Below are 23,040 nucleotides of genomic sequence, written 5' to 3'. Positions count from 1 at the left end.
AGACTTCCAAAAGATACATTCTAACTGAAATATCGCAACAAAAACCCCAGGAAGAGAAAGTCGAAAAAGAAATAATGGGACTATTTGGATTACTTGATGATTTCTGGATTTTTGTATTTGAATGACTAAAATCAATTGGGTGGTTGTTTAAAACTGTTTAAAATGGCTCCACTTTTAGAAGAACTGAAAATGGAACTTAAAAAGTACAAAGAAGACGCACAAGAAGGGAGAGGCTCTTTTGGCTTTGTATTTCAGTTTTTGGAAATGGAGATTTGGAACTATGAGAAACAACAAGAAATGCCTGCAGAACAAGAAGATTGCAACAAAGAAGAAGCCATCTTTAATGAACAAGTAATCTTAGCTGGGGGGAAAAAGGAAAGGGGGAAAGAGAATGGAAAGTTTAAGATTGGGAAAAACAATTCCAAAAAAAATTAGAGTGAAAAATAAGCATAAAATCAGAAAGCAACAGAAGAGGGAAATGCAGAAGAGAGAATAAGAAGTAGAGAGACAAGGGGGTAAATCAAGGGGGGGGGGGAGAAGATGAGAGGGAAGAAAGGAAAAAAAGTTATAAAAGACAGAAACAAAATATAGAGAAACAGGGCCTATTTAGAGATAATGGGTGAAAATTTAATGGAAAAAGGGATTCTGCAAAGGTACATAAGATAGTATGGTTATATTAGAAACAAATAATTTTAGAAAATATGAAACAATGTATGATTAAAATGTTTGATAAAATAGCTATCAATTCAGTGGAATGCTTGTCAATAAATAAATGTAACAAAATGAATATTTAATTATTTACAAAACATGTGAAGAGAAATAAGGGAAAAATTAATTTTTTAAGGAAGTATGATATTTAATTGAAAAGAAGTATTAAAGATGTTAAGATTTTAATGATTATTAATGATAGAACTGAACTGAAGTGGAATGAGGGTTTATAATTACTTATATTTATAATCCTTTCTTTTTTTTTAAAGAGTATAGCTGTGTATTATAAGAATGTACCAAGCAGAATTCGACTGGAAGTTATGTATTATGTATTATATTGAAGGTCATAACCTTAAGGTATATACTGAAGTTTAAATAAGAGTTGAATGGATGTAATTAAAAGGTATAAAGGTGTCATACTCCAATTAGTAACTACAGGAGAAAATTTGTTTAATGAGAAAAGATAATATGAAATTGAAACAGAACAGACAAAAGTATAAATATAATGATTTGAATTGAGATGAGATAATCAAAATAAATTGAGAAAATTAAAAGAGGGGAAAAAACTATATATAAAATGTAGAATAGTATAAGATATGGAATAGAACACAAAAAGGAGCATGAAATTGAATTTTGTGTCTGTATAAAGAAGTTCAACCCGGGACCATGCTATTTTCAAAACGATGTTTTATTTATATTTTGTATGTGTGAAAACCCAAATAAAACTTTATTTAAAAAAAAAGAACCTTGAATTGTTCCTGCAAGCCAGCTAGTTTTAGAACCAATGCATCTTTTTATAATTTGTCAAGTTTTTTATTTTATTCTACATATACACATCAATGCATAAACAGTGTGGAACTTGGGTATCATACATTTTGGTGCAAATAAAAATAACATTAATGTTATTAACATTAATCTGTTAACATTAACAGATATGAACTTTATTCATATCTGTTATATTCATCAAACATAATTCTAATGTTAATACACACCTTTTATTAAATTATGGTCTTTCATTATTTGATTATTCAGTATTTGAGTATATTATTCTAATGCCAATCACAGTATTGTTTAAACTTACATGGTAAGTTTAATTTCTAATCTTCCCTCTAATTATTGCTTTTATGTCATTATATAAAAATGTGTGTTTTAATAATCCCCCCCTTATTTCTATCTCCATTCTAACTTTTAATCATGCCACCCTTATGATAAAAAGCCTTCCCTGCTAACCATCATCTTTTGTTCTCATTATTTTAATTCTTATTCATTTTTAAACTTGTTCCTCTCTTAAATCTTTGTTTCTGTCTTTATCCACATCTTGACTATTCAATCTAATTATTTCTCCCATCTCTACCCTCTCCTGCTGTCTAGATTTTAAAGTATCTACCCATGCCCCTCTCTCCCTTTGAAAAATGTCTTCCTGCAACTCCAGGTCTCTTTAAATCTCTTAAAATATTTTCCTCCTGTTTTATTTCGTCGGTCATTGTTGTTTCTGTTAGATATTACTGTCAGGCATCCAGAAATTGTCCGTTGCAAATCAGTAACTCCGAGACAGGCATAATCTCTAAGTGCTTTATTTGGAACAAGTACTGGTAACGTCTGTGGAATTTCGGAACTAAGGTGCTTGCCAGACCTCCCACAAAATTCTACCTACACATACCCACTTTTCTACACCTCATTAATCACTTGAACCAATTATTTTGCAGCTGCAATTACTTGCTATGCCACACTCTGTTACCTTGAACATTCAAACTCATATATTTTTTCTACTAAGAACTATTCAATTGCATCACCCCCCTCCCACATTTTCAACTCTGTGGCAGCGATGAATTCCAGAGCTGACAGGTGTCCCCACTTGAAAATTCCTTCTCCTATAAGAAAAGAAAAAGAAACACAACCAGGGGTTAATGTGTTGTCCTTAACCCCCTCTCCCCCCTCCACAAGAACCCTTCAGTTTGTGGGGGAAGTCCTCATGGAATTGGGTAACCAATTGATCAGCATGTACATCCCAACTTTTTACCCAACTAGCATCTGATACAGGGTAACCCTTCTATAAGACCAAATATTGCAATCGTCCTCAGTGTAATCGAGTGTCCAGGATTTTCTTAATTTCTTAATGTGTCTCACCCTGTACAGTTAACGGTTCAGGGGGAACGACTGGTATTGGTCTTATCATTGATGTAGCAGCTGGTTTTAACAAACTACTATGGAAAACTGGATGAATTTTCCCTAATAATCGAGGAAGACGTAATTGGACCGTGACCAGATTGATTATTTTGGAAATCTGAAATGGACCTAAGAATTTTGGTCCCAACTTCTTACTAGGAAGTTTCAATCTAAGATACTTGGTTGACAAACACACTTTGTCTCCCACTTTAAATGGTGGTTGAAGGGATCTATGTTTGTCCGCCTGCTTTTTGTAATCTTTTGCAGCTTCAGTTAAAGATTTTTTGGTATCTTCCCAACCTTTTTTAATGAGTTCATCCATTCTGTTAGAGACATGGATGTGGGAAGTGCTATAGGCAATTCTGGCATACGGACAAAGTCCATTCCAGTGTTGATTTGGAATGGAGTCAGCCCATTAGTATAAACAACCTCTGCAAATGCTAATAATTCAGCCCAGTTTTCCTGTTGATAATTTACATAGCATTTAATGTATTGTTCAATCATGGCATTTTCTCTTTCCGCTGCTCCGTTGCAGGCCGGATGGAATGCTGAGGATAACCCTTGGAAGGACCCAATAGACTTCAAGAATTCCCTCCAGAACTTAGTGGTAAATTGTACCCCTCTGTCTGATATTATTCTATGAGGTATTCCATGTAGTCTATAGATATGCTTCACAAACAGTTTTGCAAGCTATTTGCAGAGGGAAGTCCTTTACAGGCTGTAAAGTGGGCCTGCTTAGAGAATAAGTCAATGGCAGTCCAAATGATTGTATTCCCTCCACTTTCAGGTAATTCTATGATAAAGTCCATTCTTCCCATGGCTGTGTTGGTTCAGCGACTTGTTGGAGGAGGCCAGGGGTTTTTCCAGTTCTGTGTTTCATTGTGGCACAAACTGAGCAACTTTTTACATAGTCCTTGACATTGGGGGTTTTTTTTAGGCCACCAGAACTGTCTCCTGAGTAAATGTAGGGTTTTTAAGAACCCAAAGTGGCCTCCCAACCACAAGCCGTGGCAACACTTTAGTACCAGTAGTCTTAGGGTTGCGGGTACATAAAGCTTAATCCCTTTCCAAGCCAGTCCCTCATTAATTGTTAATTCAGTTTGATGATCCAGGAACCAGGGATCGGTCAATAGGGCTGCTTTCAATTCTGTGGTCAGCTTGTCCTCCAAGTGCTTGGGTTTGCGGTTGGCTTGGCCTCGAGTGGTTACTTGGTCCGCCGATTGAGCTCCTGAAATTAAGGCTTGTACTATTTCCTCTCAGTGACTGTCAAACTGGGGTTTTCTGGACAGGGCATCTGCCAATATGATTTTTCCTTCGGGGATATATTTCATGTTGAAGTTGAATCACTTGAAGTACTGAGCCCAGCAGACTTGTTTAGGAGATAGTCTCTCAGGGGTCTTTAGGGCCTTGAGGTTTTTGTGATCAGTCCATACCTCAAACAACTCCTTCACCCCTTCTAGGAAATGTCTCCAAGTCAACAAAGCCCATTGTACGGCAAATGCTTCTTTCTCCCAGACTGCCCATCTCCGCTCTGTGTCCGTTAGCTTTTTGGACAATTAAGTGCAAGGCATCAGTTGGTTCTGAGAGTCTTTTTGTAGCAGAATGGCCACTACTGCCATGTCGTTCACATCAGCTTGGACAATAAAAGGTTGGGTCGGGTCTGGGTGCTGGAGAATGGGCTCAGCAGCAAAGAGGTGTTTTAAGGTTTCAAAAGCTTTCTAATAGTCCATGGTCCAAGCCAGGGGTTGACTGGGCTTCAGTTTGGTGCGTGACAGGCCTGTTTTTAATAATTCCATCAATGGGACGGCAACCTTGGCAAAAGAAGGGATGAATTGTCTATAGAAATTGGCAAAACCCAAAAAACTTTGAAGTTGTTCTTGGGTTTTGGGGGGTTGCCAGTCCAGCATGGCTTTCACCTTCCCAGGATCCATCTCAATTCTCTGGTTGGATATCTGGTAGCCTAAATAATCCAACTACTCCTTGTGGAATTCACATTTTGAAAGCTTTACATATAATTTGGCGGCTAGAAGTTTTTCCAGGACTTGTCTCACCAATTAGACATGTTCTTTGATGGTTTCGCTGAATATAAGGATGTCATGCAGGTATACAAGTACTCCCCAGTATAGGTGTGGATGTAACACCTTGTTAATAAATTGCATAAATACTGAAGTCCGAAAGACATGACTCAGAATTGGAAACTACCCAAAGAGCAGTTAAAGGCTATTTTCCACTCGTCTCCCTCTTTGATGTGGACCTGGTAGTAAGCTTCTCCAAGATCTAGTTTGGTGAATACCTTGCCTTTTGACAGGTGGTTTAATAAGTCCTTCATGAGAGGGAGAGGGTACATGTTTTTGATGCACACAGCGTTTACGCCCCTGAAGTCCACACATAATCTCAGTCCACCATCTTTCTTGAACAGCACGGGGGCAGCAAACCTCGATTTGGCAGGTTCAATAAAACCTCGGTCCAAACTGTTGTAAATGTATTTCCTTAATTCAGTCATTTTAGCAGGTGTCATGGAATACATCTTTGGTTTTGGTAGTTTTGCCCCCGGTTCAAATTCTATGGCGCAATCAAGTGGCTAAATGTGGAGGTAAAATTGCACTCCTCTTCACTGAATGCTTCAGCCAAGTCTTTGTATTTGTTATGATATGTACAGAATAACCCTTGAGTAACAAGGATATGCACATGGAAATGTTTATGAGAATAGTTATGAATATTCAGCCACACACAGATACACTAAATTGAGTTAAAGTTTACTTTAAGAAATAGCACAGTCCAATAAACGGTCCAGGTCATATACGTTTAACAGTCCAAAGAATATCCAATTATAAAGTCTTCTTACCAGTTGCCTTTGTCATTTACAGTAAACAAAAATATCAAAGTATAAGTACAGCATAAATACAACAGAGAACCTTAGATGGCAACAGAATGTCAGAGAGACAGAATGTCAGAGAGAGCAAGCTATGATCTCTAGCTCCCTCTTATGGTAATTTGCAATATAATCAACCAATTGAAATATAGTATAAATCAATACAGTGATTTTGTCTTAAAGCTACAAAAATACATTGTTGGTTTATATATTGCCAACCCAACTAAGTGGTGGACAGATTCTTAGCATTCTCCCCTTTGGGTAGGTTAATATATAATATATTACATCTTTAAACCATAATTCTCACAACACTCTTTATGCTTAATTGCACCTTGAGCTTTTGTGAAATGATCTTCAATATTATGTTCAATCATGCAGTATTGTAACTGAATTAATTTTGAACACACTGTCTAATGCTCAAATATCTCAAATCAGTATGTTTAGACCTTGTTTTAACAGCTAAATTAGTAGCCATACTAATTGCAGGTTGTCTTCATAAACAATAAATGGATCACGTACAGTAATTCCAATATTCTTCAACAATTGCTTATAATATATCAATTCTGTACACATTAATGATAAATATGAGAATTCCGCTTTCATAGTGGATAAACTAATATGTTGTTACCTATAGACTTCCATCCTATTAAAGCATTACCCAACATTACCGCTATACCTGATGTTGACTTACGAGTCATTATATCAGTAGCAAAACTTGCATCAGCTTATGCAGTTAACACTAATTCATTACTTGGTTCTAAATATAATGAATAATGGATTATGTGTTTTAAAAAACTAATTATTCGCTTAGCTGCTTGCCGATGCCTTTCATTTGGTTCAGCGTTATACCTAGCCAGTTGGTTTACACTCTAAGATATATCTGATCTAGACCAATTACCCAGATATGATAGACTACGAATTAAAGATTGATATATTTTCTTATCAAACATAGGACTTTTGATATCACTATGTGTAAATTCCTTACTCATTGGTGTCTTAACAGATTTACAATGCTCCATGTTATAGCATTTTAATAATTGACTAATCTTCTTGGCTTGCGAAATTTTAAAACCTTTATTTGTTTTCACTATATCAAAACCCAAATAATGCTTAATTTCCCCTAAATTTCTAATCCTGAACTTTTTCTGTAATCTATAAACAATATCATTTGCTCCTTGTTCAGTTTTAGTTATAATTGCTATGTCATCCATAAATAACAGTAACAGAGAAATTAAACCATCTTTTTCTCTTTTGAATAAACAAAGATCAGCTATACCAGCTTCAAAACCTATTGAAACTAATTCCTTTACAATAAATTTATTCCATTCATAACTGGATTGCTTTAGACCATAAAGACTTTTCTTTACTTTCCAATAATCAGTTTTTCCATCATCCTTTAAACCTAATGGCTTTTTCATATAGATGGTATATTGTAAAGGTGCATGTAGATATGCAGTTTCAAAATCTACATGGTTTATTTTACATTTATTCTTAGCTGCCCAAACTAATGCTGTTCTCAATGTATTTGCTCTCAGACTAGGTGCAAACACTCCATCATAGCCCTTATCTGACTGAGCAAATCCTTGAGCAACTAATCTTGCTTTATGGGTAATAGTCCCATCCATATCAGTCTTTATCTTATACACCCATTTGCAACCTATTGCACGCTCACCTGGTGGTAACTTTACATCCTCATACACCTCTAAATCCTTTAACAATTTTAACTCCCTATTCATAGCTTCCTGCCAAGCTACCTGATCCTTTGTAGGATACAGTTTTATTTCATTGAAGTTAGAAGGTTCTGTATTAATCTGACATACAATGCCTGCTTGAAATCTGTCAGGTGGACGACTCTCCCTAGTTGACCTCCTAGGCAACTCAGTACATGTTGTTGGCATGTCCTCTTTCTTTACCTCCCCTATCAAATCCTCGTCTTCTACAGTCATAGAGGGTTCTTCTATTGATGATTCCTCCATTGAGGATTCCTCCACTATCTTATCATCAATATTATTATCATCAGGATTATCGGTAAACAATGGAGTCTCAACAACAACACTGTCCTGTACCTTATTATATTCCTGTTCAAGCTTTCTCTAGCCAACATGCTCCAGAAATTTAGCACTTGCACTGCAATATACATTAGTAGTACCTGGCTCCCAAAATCTAAATGATCTATGATTAGCTTGATAACTTACAAAATCTAATTGTCTCGCTCTATGTTGTCCCTTTCGCCTTACTTGCATGGAAATATGAACCCATGCTGGGGTTCCAAATGTATGTAAATAACTGAGATCTGGCTTTTTTCCATTCCAACGAATAAATGGTATTTCAACAGTCATTGAATTCACTACGTTATTCAAAAAATGGCTAGCACACATTATTGCTTCACCCCAAAGTTCCTCTGATAAACCAGAATCCGAAATCATAGTCCTAGCCATAGCCTGTAATGTTTGTCCTCTATGTTCAATATATGAGTTATGTTGTGGTCTATAAGGAGCAGAATGCTTATGTTCAATGCCAGCTTTCTGTAACATGGCTTCAAATTTTCTATTGATAAATTCAGTACCATTATCTGTTACTAATCTAATAACATTCTGTTTCTTTTTCCTTTTAGCAAATTTTAGCCAGTTTACAAAATGCTGGTATGTTTGTATCTTTGTTTTCACTAAATAACATAATCCATATCTGGAAATATGATCAATTATAATTAATATGTATCAGGCTCCACCAAAACTAGGTTTCTTAGGTCCAATAATATCAGCAAAAACAGCCTCTAATGGTTCACTGGTTTTGAATCTGTTTAGAATATTTGCAGGAGTTACCTTGCATTTTTCTTGATTGCAAGCATTGCAATTTAAACACTTTGTACACGATTTTAATTTTATACCATTAGGTAACTCAACAGTTTTCTTTAGCATTTTGAAATATATATGTCCCATACCTCTATGGAGCAGATGAATACATTCATCATGAGGCTTTATATTCTCATAAACTGAGTTAGCATTAATTAATGGATTATCATTTATAATAAACAAACCATTATCCAAACTTGCAGTAACGCTTTTACCTTGTTTTTCAATTAAACATTTATCTCCCTGAAAGATTACAACAAATCCTGCTTTTACCATTGTTCTTACAGATAGCAAGTTAAATATCACTCTAGGTATATATAACATCAGTAAATGTTCATTAATACATGAACAATATGCAGTACCTTCTCCAGATGCTCTCAATTTCCATCCATTAGTTAATGATACATGCTGTTTACTCTTTGTCATGTTAACAAACCTCTCTTAACTTTTAGTTATACACTGCGATGCTCCACTGTCAACTACCCATATATCATGGTTTACAGTTGTAGTTGTACATGATATGGCTAAACTAACATCTTTATAAGCTTTCTGTATATTAATAGCATTGTTTCTTACCCATTTTACAATATCTGGCTGTATGACCTTTAGCCCCACAAGAAAAACATTTCCTAACAATATAGGCAGTTGAAGACAGTTTTTCTTCCTGTGGTTGTCTTTCTCTCAGTTGATTTCTATCTTGCCTTCTTCTTGACTCTTTTAACAGTCTTCCAATTATGCCAGTCAATGTAAGTTCATCTCTGTTTAAAACTTCCAGTGAAGACACATAATCATCATAAGTTTCATCCAAAGAAGAATGATGTAAACTTGATGCAACTCTGAGAAAATCAGCTCCTTTTCTTGCAGCTCTTGTAAAGCTATTTTCTTTTTATCTTCATCATTCAATGGATCCCAAGCTGTTACATCCAGTGGACTATTAACTACAGTCCATAATCCGTCTTTACGCAGAAGTAGGCTGCACTTCATAGACCAGGAAACATACTTTGTTCCATCCAACCGGGTTATCTGAGATATACTGGTTGACTGTTCTTGTGCCATTGGTAGTTTAACAATAATCCGCAATCAGCTGTCTGAATATGAAACTGGGCGTTGGTTCTTACCTGACACGCCCCTTCTCGGCGAGCCGCAAGGAGCATCCAGAGTGGGAGGTGCTTCAGACTCCTCTCTCACAGGCTGAGCTTGAATTGAGGAACGCCCTTTTCCTCCACGTGACTCCACGTAGCGTTCCCCAGTTTTGCGAGGACGAGAAGAAAAAGCCGTGTTCTCATCCTAACCAACTAATGGATCATTGGCCGAAACAAGATTCCCCATCAGACGGAGAAATTAGGGTGGGGCTGGATGTTCCTCATGGCTCGCTGAGAAGGGGCGTGTCAGGTAAGAACCAACACCCATTCTCCATAGAGCATACAGAGTGGGACATACCAAAGCTTGGCGGTCCTACGGGAGGGACTCCATCTGGGTTGGAAGCCCCTCTGGGTCATTGAGGACCCTCTGTAGGACTCGTCTGCCAAACGAGGCCTCCGCTGAGGCAAATATGTTGATCTTGTAATGCCTAATGAAGGGAGACGGGGAAGCCCAGGTGGCGGCCCGGCATATGTCAGTGATTGGAGCCTGGGTGGCCCAAGCTGCCGAAGTAGCCACGCTCCTGGTGGAATGTCCTGTTATTCCACTGGGTACTGGCAGAGCTTGTGACAGGTAAGATCTGGAGATAGTTGCTCTGATCCAGCGACCAATAGTTGAAGGAGATACTTTGTGACCCAATGTCTTGGGCTGAAAGGAGAGGAACAGGGATTCAGACCTCCTAAAGCAGGGGTCCCCAACCACCGGGCCGCGGACCGGTACCGGTCCGTGGATCATTTTGTACTGGGCCGCAAAGAAAATAAAAATAAAATAAAAATGGCGGCTTTCTTCACCTTCGGTGAATGCTGCTGGGATCAGGGATCAAGGACACAAATGAAAGAAGGGGAGGGAGGAAGCAACCAAAGCCTGTCCTGCTCTCCAGCGGCTTCGGTTTCCTCCCTGCCTCGTTCCTCTCTCAGTCACTCTCTCGCTCCTCCACCAGCCCAGGAAGAAACTGCTTCAAAGAAGCCGGCAGGGTGGCTTTTCCTGTCGGCGCAGCTCCTCCAAAGCGCCCGTTCACCCCCACCCTGCTGCCCGCGGTTCAATCCAGTGCTCCATTCTGCCTGCCTGCCTGCCTTCGTTTCTGTTGTTTCGGAGTAGCTTTGGCTGAGAATAATAACTATTCGCCTCTTTTACTCAGCCGAAGCTGCTCCGAAACAACCAGAAAGGAAGGCAGGCAGGCAGGCAGAATGGAGCACTGGATTGAACCGCGGGCGGCGGGGTGGGGGTGAACGGGCGCTTCGGAGGAGCTGCACTGACAGGAAAAGCCACCCTGCCGGCTTCTTTGAAGCAGTTTCTTCCTGGGCTGGGGGAGGAGCGAGAGAGCGACTGAGAGAGGAATGAGGCAGACACCTGAGGGATGAGGCTGAGGGAAGCAGGGCTGAGAGGCGGGGCTTCTCAGCCATCCTGCAGGGACTTGTCCTGAGCTGCGGAGACAGCCGCGGGCCGCCGCCCAGCACTCAGTTTTGAAGGCGCTCCTCATCCCGGCGCAGTTCCTGTATCTGCAGCTGAAACCCTCCGTTTTAAATGTCCCAATAGAAGAGAGTATCTGTCACTCAGGGTTGCAATGAGGAGGCACTGGCGCTCCCTGAACTTGGTGGTTTGCTGGCAGACGTTTTATTACCCGACTAGGTAACAACATCAGATGTTATCTAGTCAGGTAATGAAACGTCTGCAAGCAAACCACCAAACTCAGACTCCTCCCCCTCCCCCCTCCTTGAAAAAGTGTTGTGTCGGGTGGAGGTGCCATTCTGACTGGTCCACCATGGCCCTGCTCAGCCAGTCTGCCTGGATGTTGGAAACTCCTGAAATATGCTCTGCTTTGAGGGAGAGGAGATTGGACTCTGCCCAACGACAGAGGCGCTCGGCCTCTCTCATCAACCGAATGGACTGGGTGCCCCCTTGTCTGTTGATGTGTGCTTTGGCTGTGACATTGTCTGTGAGAATGAGGACATGACGTCCATGTACCTGAGGGAGTAAGCTGCGCAGGGCCAGGTGGACGGCGTGAAGTTCCAGCCAGTTGATGCTGCATCTTTGTTCTGTCTTCGACCATCTGCCCTGTGCCGTGAGTGAGTTGACGTGAGCGCCCCATCTGGATAAGCTGGCGTCTGTGGTGAGGGTGAGCCTCTGGGGGTCCTTGAAGTAATGACCTTTGTTGATGGCGGGGTTGGTCCACCAGAGGAGGGACGTGAGGACCTTTGGAGATACCCTGACCCTGGATTTCAAATTGCTTCTGCTGGATCTTTGAAATGGAAGCAGGAACCACTGTAGGGATCTGGTGTGTAAGCGGGCCCAGGGAACAATGGAAATACATGAGACCATCTTACCTAGTAACTAGACAAGTCTAATAGCGTTACCTTTTTTGATCGCCTGATTTGTTTTACAGATTTCTGGATACTGAGGAACCTTTCCGAGGAGAGAAAGACCTTTTCTTTGACCGAATCGATTACAGACCCCAAATGGGTAATTCGGGTGACAGTTGACTCTTTTTCCAGTTTATAAGGAACCCGTGGGCTTGGAGGGCAGAGAGTAGCCCTGGTGTCCCTCTCAGCCTGGCGTCTGGAGGGGGATAGGATGAGGATATCATCCAGGTAACAGTGGAGGCATATGGGAAGGTTCCTAAGGTGAGCCGCTAGCGCCGCGAAGACCTTGGTAAAGGTCCTTGGGGCCGATGCCAACCCAAAGGGGAAGGCCACATACTGGAAGTGGTGGTTGTTGTAACAAAACCTGAGGAATTTGTGGTGGGTGGGCTGGATTGGGATATGTAAGTATGCTTCTGAAAGGTCTATAGAGGAGAGCCAGTCCCCTTGCCTGGTACCCAGGAGGATAGACTGCAAGGTGTGCATCTTAAACTTGCGATGGATCAAGCGACGGTTAAGTCGTTTTAGGTCTAAGATTGCTCTCCATCCACCGGAATGCTTGGGAACCACGAAGAGGTGGGAGTAAAAACCCCACCCTCGTTGAGTGGTTGGGACGGGTTGGATGGCCTGAATGTCGAGGAGATGTTGAATAGCGGAATCCATCAATTTGCGTTTGGTGGGGTCCTTTGAAGGGGGGGATGCCATGAAAAAGTTGGAGGGGGCGGACTGGAACTCCAGGGTGAGACTGAACCTGATGGTGTCTCTAACCCAGGCATCGGAGGTAGAGGAATCCCATTGGTTGGCGAAATGTCTGAGACGTCCGCCAATGGGGGGTGAGAAACGGGATCTATCTGGGGCATCGGAAGGGCCTTCCCCCTGATCCCCTAAAGGGTCTTTTGTAGCTGCCGCCCCTTCTCCTGTCGCCCGAGTCGGCTCGATCCTGGGGTTGGGATGGTTGAAAAGAGGGGGGTCTCAGGTATCTGTGCGGGAAGGGAGGCTGGGAGAAGGGTCGGAAGGATCCTCGCCAAAAGGGCTGAGGGACTCTTGGCTCTGATCTCCGAAAAAGGGGAGAATTTTTTTCTTGCTTCGGCCCTCGACTAGCAGGGGTTCCAGAGCTGGGCCGAATAATTTGTCCCCCTTAATGGGAGCGGTGGCTAATTTGACTTTGTTTTTAACGTCCGCCTGCCAGTGTTTAAGCCAGAGCAGGCGGTGGGCTGTGACGTGTGAAGTTATGGCTCTAGTGGAAAACTTAACCGATTGGTAGGTGGCGTCGGCCGAGAATTCTGCTGCAGCCACCAGCTTAGCTATGTCCTGGTGCGCTCTTACGTTAGAGGTGGAGACGTGCTGTTTTAATTGACGAAGCCACCGGATTGAAGACCTGGTGAAAAAGGAAGCGGCCGTGGCCGATCTAATGGCCCAAGCGTCAGATTGGTGAGCCCGGCGCAAGGCCAGTTCAGCCCGCTTGTCTTCAGGTTTTAGAGCCTCCAGAGCATCACTTGGGGTGGAGGAGGATGCTAAGCCAACAATGGGCTCATCAACCTCGGGGGGGTTCAGAAGGCTAGAAAAGTCTGAATCGAGGTTGAAAAATCTCTTTTCCTGGCTGGAAGGGGCGGGAGGGGCCCTTGTGGAAGCCAGCTGATTGGTTACCAGGTTGGAAAAGATGGGCGGAGCCGGAATGACTTCAGCCTCCACAATGGGCTGCTTAAAAATAGAATCCTCTGGGCCTTCCGATGAGGGGGGGGGGCAGAGGGAGACTGAGTGTATAGGCCAGAGATGTTTTTTGCCTTAAAAAGAAGGGATTTGTACAGGTGTGGCTTAAACAGCCCCACAAATGCGGGTTGGTCGGGGGTGAGACCCTCATCCTTGGACATCTCCCCCTCCATTGGCTCTGCCTCTGATAGGGGCTCATTGTAATGGGATGATCCCAATTCGAATTCTTCCTCCTCCCTGAAATGATCAAAGCCCCCTTCCTCCTCCTCCTGCTCCCTTTCCGGAAGAGGGCTGTCCCTCTGAGAGACTACCTGACCGAGGGGGGATCCGATCTTGGAAGGGATCTGACGGACAGAGACTCATGTTCGGGGGCCCTCGGGGAGAAGCCGGATCTGGACATTTGTTGGAGACCCTCCGCAATTCCCTGGTGGATAGCCAGTTCCATCCATGCTCTCATTTGTTCTGGAACCTCGACTGGGGAAGGTTCCTCTTGGCGCAGACCAGCGGCAGTAAAAGTAAAGGTGGCTTCGGGTGTCCGTCTGGTCGTTGTCCCAGGGGCCTGAGGACCCCGGGGTGAGCTGCGCCTGGATAGGGAAGAATGGTCTGGAGGAGGGGGGGGTTGAGTAGAGGTGGAAGGAGTGGAAGGTGGGAGGGCTGGAGGCACCGAACGTGACTCCCTGGATCACCTGTCGAATTCCTTCTCCAACACCTTAGGGCGCCTTAGGGCGTCCCTCTGGGAGGCCTTGGAGGTTTTCTTAGCCTGCCTGCGCAAATGGTGAGATTTCGATTTGGCTTCAGAGAAGGGCGTTAAGAAGAATTGTCACCTGCCATTTTAAGAGGTAATGAGCGTATATATGAGTACTAGCGGCGGTTGGCTCGCCTAGGGTTCGGCCTGCAACAAAGGCTGGGTGTCCTTTGAACTAGTCCGCGCCCCCTTTTGGAATTTTAATATGTACTATGATACCAAATATATGGAAATATATATTGTTATTAGTAATAATATATGTATGTATGTATGTATGTATGTATATGTATTTATTTTATTTTATCTTTATTTTTATTTTATTTTTTTATAATAGAACTATATAAGTTTGAACTGGTATAACTAGGAACTTGGCCCAAAGAAAGAGGGCAACAGTTTGGTAGGTGGATAGCAGGAATTAGAAGGAGAAAGGCTGATTAATGATTAGTGATTAATTATTAATTATCCAATTTGCTGAATGAATGCCTGAGGCCAGAAAGGATAAGGCCTCCAGCAGTTGTCCTCCAGGCGAAAACTGGAGAGGGGGTTGCTGCTGTACTTCGCCCCGAGTGAGGCTGCGGGAAGGGCCAACAATATAATAGACCAAAAGCCAGGTATTAACAGCAATTCGGGTAATATAACCAATGCTCTTGACCTGCTGATGGGACCTGTTGAGAGCTAGATCGACCGCAGCTAAACAGCGAAGTGACAAGATGGTGCCCGACCACGAGGCGGCACCCAAAATGGCGGCCGCGAGCTGAGCAAGTGTCGGGGCCTCTCGGGACGGAATTATGCTCCTCCAGCTAGCTCAGCGTGCCGAGAGGGGCCACGCAGGAGAGATTCAGCTCTTCCTGAGCGATCGGCGTTCGTGGTGGTGGGGAAACCAGTGGCGCTTTAAAGCGCTAGAAGATCGAGCCGCTAACGAAAGGCGGCATGGAAAGCAGCAGGGAAAACAATTAGATCAAGGATGGGGGGGGTTAGCGCAAAGCGCTGCAAGCCCGCCCTTTTTTTCCCTTTAGGGGCGAGAGAAAACACTCCCCTGGGTTACCACCAATTGCGCAGGGGCTAAAAGAAAGATAATTCAAACTTTATCGCAGAAAGTAATAAGAAATCCTGAATCGGCCAAGGAGCTTGCTCTAACAGCCTGTCTCTCACGAGGCTGAGCAAAAACTGGGGAACGCTACGTGGAGTCACGTGGAGGAGGAGGAGCGTTCCTCAATTCAAGCTCAGCCTGTGAGAGAGGAGTCTGAAGCACCTCCCACTCTGGATGCTCCGAGCGGCTCTATGGAGAATGTATATTCACACTGATTCTCAATATCTCTCTGGGCCCATAACCAATGTTATGATATGTACAGAATAACCCTTGAGTAACAAAGATATGCACAGGGAAACATTTATGAGAGTAGTTATGAATAATTATTCAGCCACACACAGATACACTAAATTGAGTTAAAGTTTACTTTAAGAATGTTCAAGAACAAATCTGAAAAGTGCTGGAAATGTCATCAGATACCTGGCTCATACTACCATATGTGGTGGACTTGTGAGGATGCTAGAAAATATTGGACTAAAATTCGCATATGGTTGGAAAAAATGATAAAGAAACATATAGACTTGAAACCAGAGATTTTTTTTTATTGGGAATCTTACCTGATACATATAATAAAAATTTGAAGTATTTGATTGTAAATGTATTAACAGCGGCTAGGATTGTATTTGCTAAAAACTGGAAGAGTGAGAAAATTCCATCAGAGGAAGAAACTATCAAGATAATATTGGATTGTGCTGAAATGAGTAAATTGACATTTGAAATTAGAGAAGGGGCGTTGGTTCTTACCTGATACGCTTCTTTTCATGGAGCTGTCGAGAGCGTCCAGGTTGGGAGGAGCTCCAGTCTCGGCTCTCACAGGCTGAGCTTGAAATTGAGGAACGCCCCTCACCATCACGTGGTCCTCGGGCGCTCCCCAGGTTTTTGCGCAGACGAGAAGGAAGGTCCTGTTCTCATCACACTCAGGAAAAAATATATTAGATTGCTCGGTCGAACAGCAAGGTTTCCCACCAGATGGCCTACGGGTGGGGCTGGGCGCTCTCGACAGCTCCATGAAAAGAAGCGTATCAGGTAAGAACCAACGCCCTTTTCCATAGAGCTGTCTCGAGCGTCCAGGTTGGGACATACCAAAGCTTGGCTAGTCCTGCGGGTGGGCCCCCGTCTGGTATAGAATCTCTCCTGGAACCCTGATGACCCGCTGGAAGGCATGCCCAACAGGAGAACCCCCTGGAGATTGGAATGTCTCAACAAGGGGGCCTAAAGAGGAGGTGGAGCTGTCCAGAAGGCAGTCCCGCCAAGGAGGCCAACAGATGTGTACTGGAACCGTGATTCAAGAGACTGGGAAGATCGACCCGTGTTGGGAATTCCCCTGGGAGAACCCTAGGACAGAGAGGTGGAGGGGAGGCACAGAGGAGCCCTAAAACTAGAGACCGGGGGAACACGGCAATGGGCTACCTCCATGACCCGGGAGAGAAGGAGGGGCCCCTCTGCTAGGATCAGGAAGGCCCCGGGAAACCAATTGCCTGGACGTAGCGAGTTCCCAAACAGCGGCCTGTCCTGGGGGGAGCCAGATTCGGTTCCGCCCAACGGTGAGGCGGACGACTTTGCTCAAAGACCCAGCTGGCCGAGGGCTGCCTTGTCTAGGGATAAAAGTAGTAGTGAAGGCTAGAGATCTGTGTGAGGACCGGGAGCGCAAGGAGAAACCCCAGCTAGCATTGGATGGGGGTAGATGTGTTGCCGACCAGTTGCCCAGGGCAGGGTGAGGAGGACAAGAGTGCTCCTGGGGTAGGAGCCTGTTGCAAGCAGGGGTTAAAGGTCGGAGTAGAGATTGGCCTTCTCGCACTCCTTCCTCTCTCCTTTTTTTTTTTAAAGGCAAGCGCCTGGGGACGACTGCATTATTGGGAACGACGGAACGAGCCTCTCCCGGATCCCCGGGAGGGCTTCCTGGAAGTTACCTCCGGACCCATCCGGCTCCGATCGGTAGGGAGATCTGTAGGGAGAGGATTGGTAGTATCTGGAAAAGGAGGAGGAACGAGAAGAACCCTGGCGAGGAGAGGGAGAGGAACCTCTGAAGTCAGACCTCCTAGAAAGGGAAGGGAGGTACTTGCGCTTGTTCCGGGTCTCGGCCAGGAATGGGTCGAGAACCGGTCCAAATAGCTTCCCCCCAGAGATGGGGGCTGATGCTAGCTTAGCCTTGTTTTTAACGTCCGCTTGCCAGTGGCGGAGCCAGAGTAGACGGCGGGCGGTGACCTGGGACGAAATGGCCCTGGTGGAGAACTTTGCCGCCTGGAAGGTGGCGTCTGCGAAGCTCGGCCGCGGCCAGGATCTTGGCAATGTCCTGGTGCGCCCTGAGATTGGCTGCGGGAACATGCTGCTTGAGCTGCTGGAGCCACTTGATGGAAGACCTGGTGAAAAAGACGCGGCAATGGAAGCCCTGACTGCCCAGGCGTCAGAGAGGTGAGCGCGGCACAGGGCCAGTTCAGCTCACTTGTCCTCGGGCTGGAGAGCCTCGAGTGAGTCGCTGGGAGTAGAGCGGGAAGCCAGGCCTACCACGGGCTCGCCCACGGGGAGGGGATCGAGCAAGGTGGAGAACTGCGGTTCCAGGTTAAAAAACCACTTGTCCTGGGCGTTGGGGGGAGGAGGGGGCCCCGAGGAGGCCAACTGCCTAGAGACCATGTCTGAGAATATGGGCGGGACAGGGATCACCTCAGTTTCCACCACGGGCTGAGAGAAAAGAGAGTCGGGAGGAACCCCTGCCGCCGCTGGGTTGGGTGGGGAGGGGGTTCAGGCCCGAGGTAGTCCTGGCTTTGAACAGGAGGGACCTAAATAGGTGCGGTTTAAAGAGCCCTAAAACGCGGGCTGGCCTGGAGAGAGGCCTCGTCCTCCGACATGTCCCCCTCTAGGGGCCTGTTCCCAAAAGAGTTCGCTGCCTATGAGGGACCCCATGTCGAGGTCCTGCTCGTCCCCAAAGAGGGTAGGGTCCCGGGTTCTTGGGCCTCCATCCCCTCCATCTCCAAAGGTAAGGTTAAGTCCCCTTGGGGAGTTGCCTGACCATGCGAGGCCGCTGATCCTAGGGCCTCGGGGGCCGCAGGCTGAGGAGCCAGACCGGCCAGCTGCTGCATCTGTTGCGCTACCCTTTGCCGGTTGGCCAGCTCCATAGCCTGCATCAGGTTTTCGGGTATTTCCGCCATGGGGGGTGGGTGAAACTCCTCCGGGTGCAGATCTACAGCAGTGGTGGGCAAGGTGACCTCAGGGGCCTGTCCAGGCTGTGAGGAAGAAGCAGAAGCAGGAGAGGAGGGGAGAGGAGGATGGGTGGAGGTTGATGGAGCGGAAGGGTCCCGGGACACAGAGCTTGACTCATGAGAGCGTCTGTCAAACTCCCTTACGAGGGCCCTGTGTCGCCTGAGGGCATCCCTTTGGGAAGCTTTGGATGGTTCCTGTGCCTGTTTGCGCAGGTGGTGGGATTTAGCCTTGGCCTTCAGAGAAGTGCCACGAGAGGTATTGTCGTCTGCCATCTGGAGAGGAGAGAAAAAAGGGAAAAAAATTTTTTGGTTAATGCGAGGCGGTTAGCGGGTCTGGGTATGGCCTAAGCAGAGGCTGGAACTCCCAGTGCTCGTATCGCACCCCCTTTTTGTCAAGGCAACAGAGTTGTTCTTCAACGTGTTGGGAAGTAGGGCCTAGCCCGGGGGCCAGTCAGCCAGAATAAACGCCAAGCTGTCCCTGCCGGGCGAACCGGGGAAGGGACATGGCAAGCAACTAACTCCTTTGTTGGGGAGAGAGTATGAGCCAGAGACCAAGGCAGGATTGCAAGGTATTTGAGCAGTCCCAGGATCTGCCCAGGAGTCAGGGAAACAATGCGGCCTACTGGTAGGCCTCTGACAAGAGCCAATGACCCTGGGGCCGCAGGCAGAAGGAAATAATGTAAGCTGAAACCAGGTCTGGATGCGGCCTACGTGGAGGCCGGGAATCCCAGCGCGCGTTCCGCGCCCCCCTTTTAGTCAAAAAAAATTTTCTGTTTAAAAAAAGAGGTTTGGTACGAACCAGGGACTAGCCCAGAGACCAATCAGCCAAAAGGTGAACGCCAGGCAGCTACCCCTGCCGGACGGACCAGGGAAGGGGTGGGGTGGGGGGGCAGAGCTGCTACCTCGCCTGCTGGGGAAAAGGCTGCAGGGCCAACGGGCCCTATTTCTGCAGGAGGCCTGTCAGTAGAATGAAAGACAGGCTGAGACGTGGGAGTCCCAGGCTGCCTAACGATCAGTTAAGGCTGCGGCCTGTAAAAGGGCCTCTAGTAATGGTGGACGGCCATGCGGCCACTCACAAGATGGTGGCCGTTCCAGGGCACACCCAAGATGGCGGACGCCACAGGGGGCCCAAGATGGAGGCCGCAAGTAACGGAGGCAGTCCCAGCGTCGGTAAACTCCCAGGGAAAAAAGGAGAAATCGACCCTTTGGGAGAACCAGGGAAGCGTTCCCTGGGTTAGATGGCGTCGCGGGGGAACGGCGGCTAAGCGGTAGAGGCAGGCAGAAACGGCGGCCTCGCGCGGAGCGATTAGGCGGCAAACGAAGCGGTGGGGGGCAGCGCTCAGCGCTGTTTTCTCCCTTAAGGAAACGGTTCGGATATTAAAAACACTCCCTGGGGAGTTCAAACCTGAGTTCCTGCGCTGCCTGCTGGTGATCCACGTAGAAAGCGATGAGAAGAAGGCCTAGAATACTGAACGACCGGAGCAAGAGGAAAACAGCCTGTCTGCCACGAGGCTGAGCAAAAAACTGGGGAGCGCCCGAGGACCACGTGATGGTGAGGGGCGTTCCTCAATTTCAAGCTCAGCCTGTGAGAGCCGAGACTGGAGCTCCTCCCAACCTGGACGCTCGAGACAGCTCTATGGAAAACAAGAAGATAAACTATTTTATGAAGTTTGGGATCTTTTTTTATCAATGGTTAGATAATAAAACACAATAATAGAATATTTAGACTTAGGATATAATTTTCTTTGATATTATTTTTATAAAACCTTATTAAGATAGATTTGGTATGATCTTATGATTTGTTGTAAAATAAATAAAGTAAATTATAGTTATCTCGTTAAAGTATGAATTAATAAAATTATAGTTAAATGATTTCTTAGTTATGATATAGGTTATACAATTGTTGATTGATAATATGAGTTATTATGTAATATAACTATATTGGCGTCTAGGAAAGGGATGCACACAAAAAAAGTGGTAAACCAACCGATACACTGTTTGTAAATCTATGAAGGAGGATGATGTTTTTATGTTTTACGTTGTATGTTTTACGTGGTTTTGTTTGTTGTTAAAATCAATAAAAAAAAATTGTTTTTTAAAAAAAGAAATAGCACAGTCCAATAAGTACAAAGTATAAGTACAGCATAAATACAACAGAGAACCTTAGATGGCAACAGAATGTTAGAGAGAGCAAGCTATGATCTCTAGCTTCCTCTTATGGTAATTTGCAATATAATCAACCAATTGAAATATAGTATAAATCAATACAGTAATTTTGTCTTAAAGCTACAAACATACATTGCCAACCCAACTAATTGGTGGACAGATTCCTAACAGTATTGGTTGGGTGTTTGGGGGGTATCTGGGAGAAGGTTGGATGCTGTGGCTGCTGGTTCAGGTTTTGGGTTCAAGTCGGCTGGTGGTTTCTTAGTGGGGGGAAGGGGGGCAATGGGCCCAACCCAATGATGATTTTCCTGAATCCATCCTCCCATTTGATGGTGGGGCCCCATTTGTCTAGCCAAACAAGTTCCAATATGATTGATTCTGACATTCTGGGGCCCACTATAAAGCGTATGAGTTCGCAGTGAGGACCCATTTCCATCTTGATCAACTCTGTCATTTGGGTAGCTGGGGTCCCTGCAATTAATGTCCCATCCACTTGCTCAAATCGGATTGGGCGTCTTAGAGGGTTAGTCTTTATGCCCAATTGCTCAATGATAGGAAGCCCGATAAGGCATCTAGAGCACCCAGTATCAATGACAGCTTCTAATTCCCTGGCCTCCCCTGTGTTAGGCACACTAACTTGACTTTGACAGTAAAAGGTATGATGGAAGCACTCACCATTGGGTCGTCTTCGTTGGTCAGTTTTTCGGGGAGGTGGTGTCAGTCTGGAAGTCCGCTGCTACCTTCTTCATAGAGAGAACTTTCCAGGCTGTGTCTAGCAAACCGGCTAATATCTGGGGGTCTTCCTTGACTTTTCTGACCTCTGACAGCCATATTAGACTTCGATTGTGGTGCTTGTGGTACAGGTGCAGGAGCCAGACAGTCAGCTGCTCTATGGCCATCCTGGCCACAGCTGTAACATTTTATCATCCTGTTGGTTTGGATACAAGTAGTTTCAGCGGGTTTGGTCAGCGGTCACCTGACCACAGTTTTCTTAGGCAGGCCTTCAGGAAGGGGTTTTCTATGTGGGTTGATGTCACGGTCTAATTTGAGGGCGGTGGCATACCACACTTGCAGTCTCTGGTATTCCCCTAATGTTACAGGCCTTCTTTACTTCTGGGTCAGTGGCTTTCTTAAAGTAGTGCAAAGTCATTCTTTCAGGCCAATCCATGAGATGGCTTGCAACCCTTCTAAAGTCCCAAATAAAGTCTGATAAGGGTCACTTGCCTTGTTTCATTTCCATTAACTTCTCTTCATTTTCTGCCACCCTGTCTGGATTTTCAAATCTGAGTCTCAATAATTTAATAAATCCATTGACATCTTGTAATTCTGGGGCTTGGTTGTTGTGTAGTTGGGTCACCCAGTCAGATGCATCCCCTTCATTCATCCCATCTGTTATGGCAGTAATCAAGTTTCGCTCTGTCATGTATTGATCTCCAAATTGGTCTATGTGGGACCGGATTCAAGTGAGGAAGTAATTAAAATGCTCATGGCACCTGTTGAAAATGGCTTTGAACTGTATTTGGTCTGGTCTGGGTCGTGGTTGGGGAGGTGGTACGGGCCTGGCACCTGCAGGTTGAACTGGAATGAAAGGAGCCTGATGGGCTGCGTATCTAGACTGGGCAGGGCCCCTGAGGCCTGGCTGGGTTGTGCCTCTCTGGGAGGGGGTCTCTGCAGGGTTGCTCCAATTGGGGTTTGCATTTGTGGTTGCCATGAGGAATGGGGGTGTTGCCTGGTTCACTGCCTGGTTGGAGGGGGAGTGCTGTCTGGGAAGATCCCCTTCAACCCAGGGCTTTGTTGATGCTGGCATCCATTGGCACTGAATCTACCCCTGGCCTGGATAAAATCCCCATTCTGGGGGGATACTTTCTGCAGGGGGTAACCTTCTTTCCAGAAAGTGGGGAGGACTTGGGGTTTGCAACATACCTCTGGTAGTCAGCACCGCTTGTCGCCATGGGCTTTCATGCTGGGCCTCTCCAACTGGCATCTGTGTAATCTCCTCATCCCTCACGATACTTGGATAAGAGAAGATGGGTTGTG

The 23,040-nt window shown here is 45.2% G+C and overlaps 1 long non-coding RNA gene across 1 annotated transcript in view; it reads right to left on the bottom strand.

Annotated features, from left to right (window-relative positions):
- Positions 1 to 2,266: 2,266 nt before the first annotated feature.
- Positions 2,267 to 23,040, bottom strand: part of LOC148127927 (uncharacterized) — a 52,005-nt gene continuing 31,231 nt past the window's right edge. Inside the window, exon 2 of the long non-coding RNA XR_015740196.1 lies at positions 2,267 to 2,579. This is a non-coding gene — a long non-coding RNA (uncharacterized LOC148127927). The remainder of the gene's footprint in view (positions 2,580 to 23,040) is intronic.

This window comes from Pseudonaja textilis, chromosome 1, assembly GCF_049901715.1.
Source record: "Pseudonaja textilis isolate UNSWEBS1 chromosome 1, rPseTex1.2, whole genome shotgun sequence".
Lineage (NCBI taxonomy): Eukaryota > Metazoa > Chordata > Lepidosauria > Squamata > Elapidae > Pseudonaja > Pseudonaja textilis.
The sequence above is the reverse complement of the archived record's forward strand: the minus strand, read 5'-3'. Positions and strand labels throughout refer to the sequence as shown.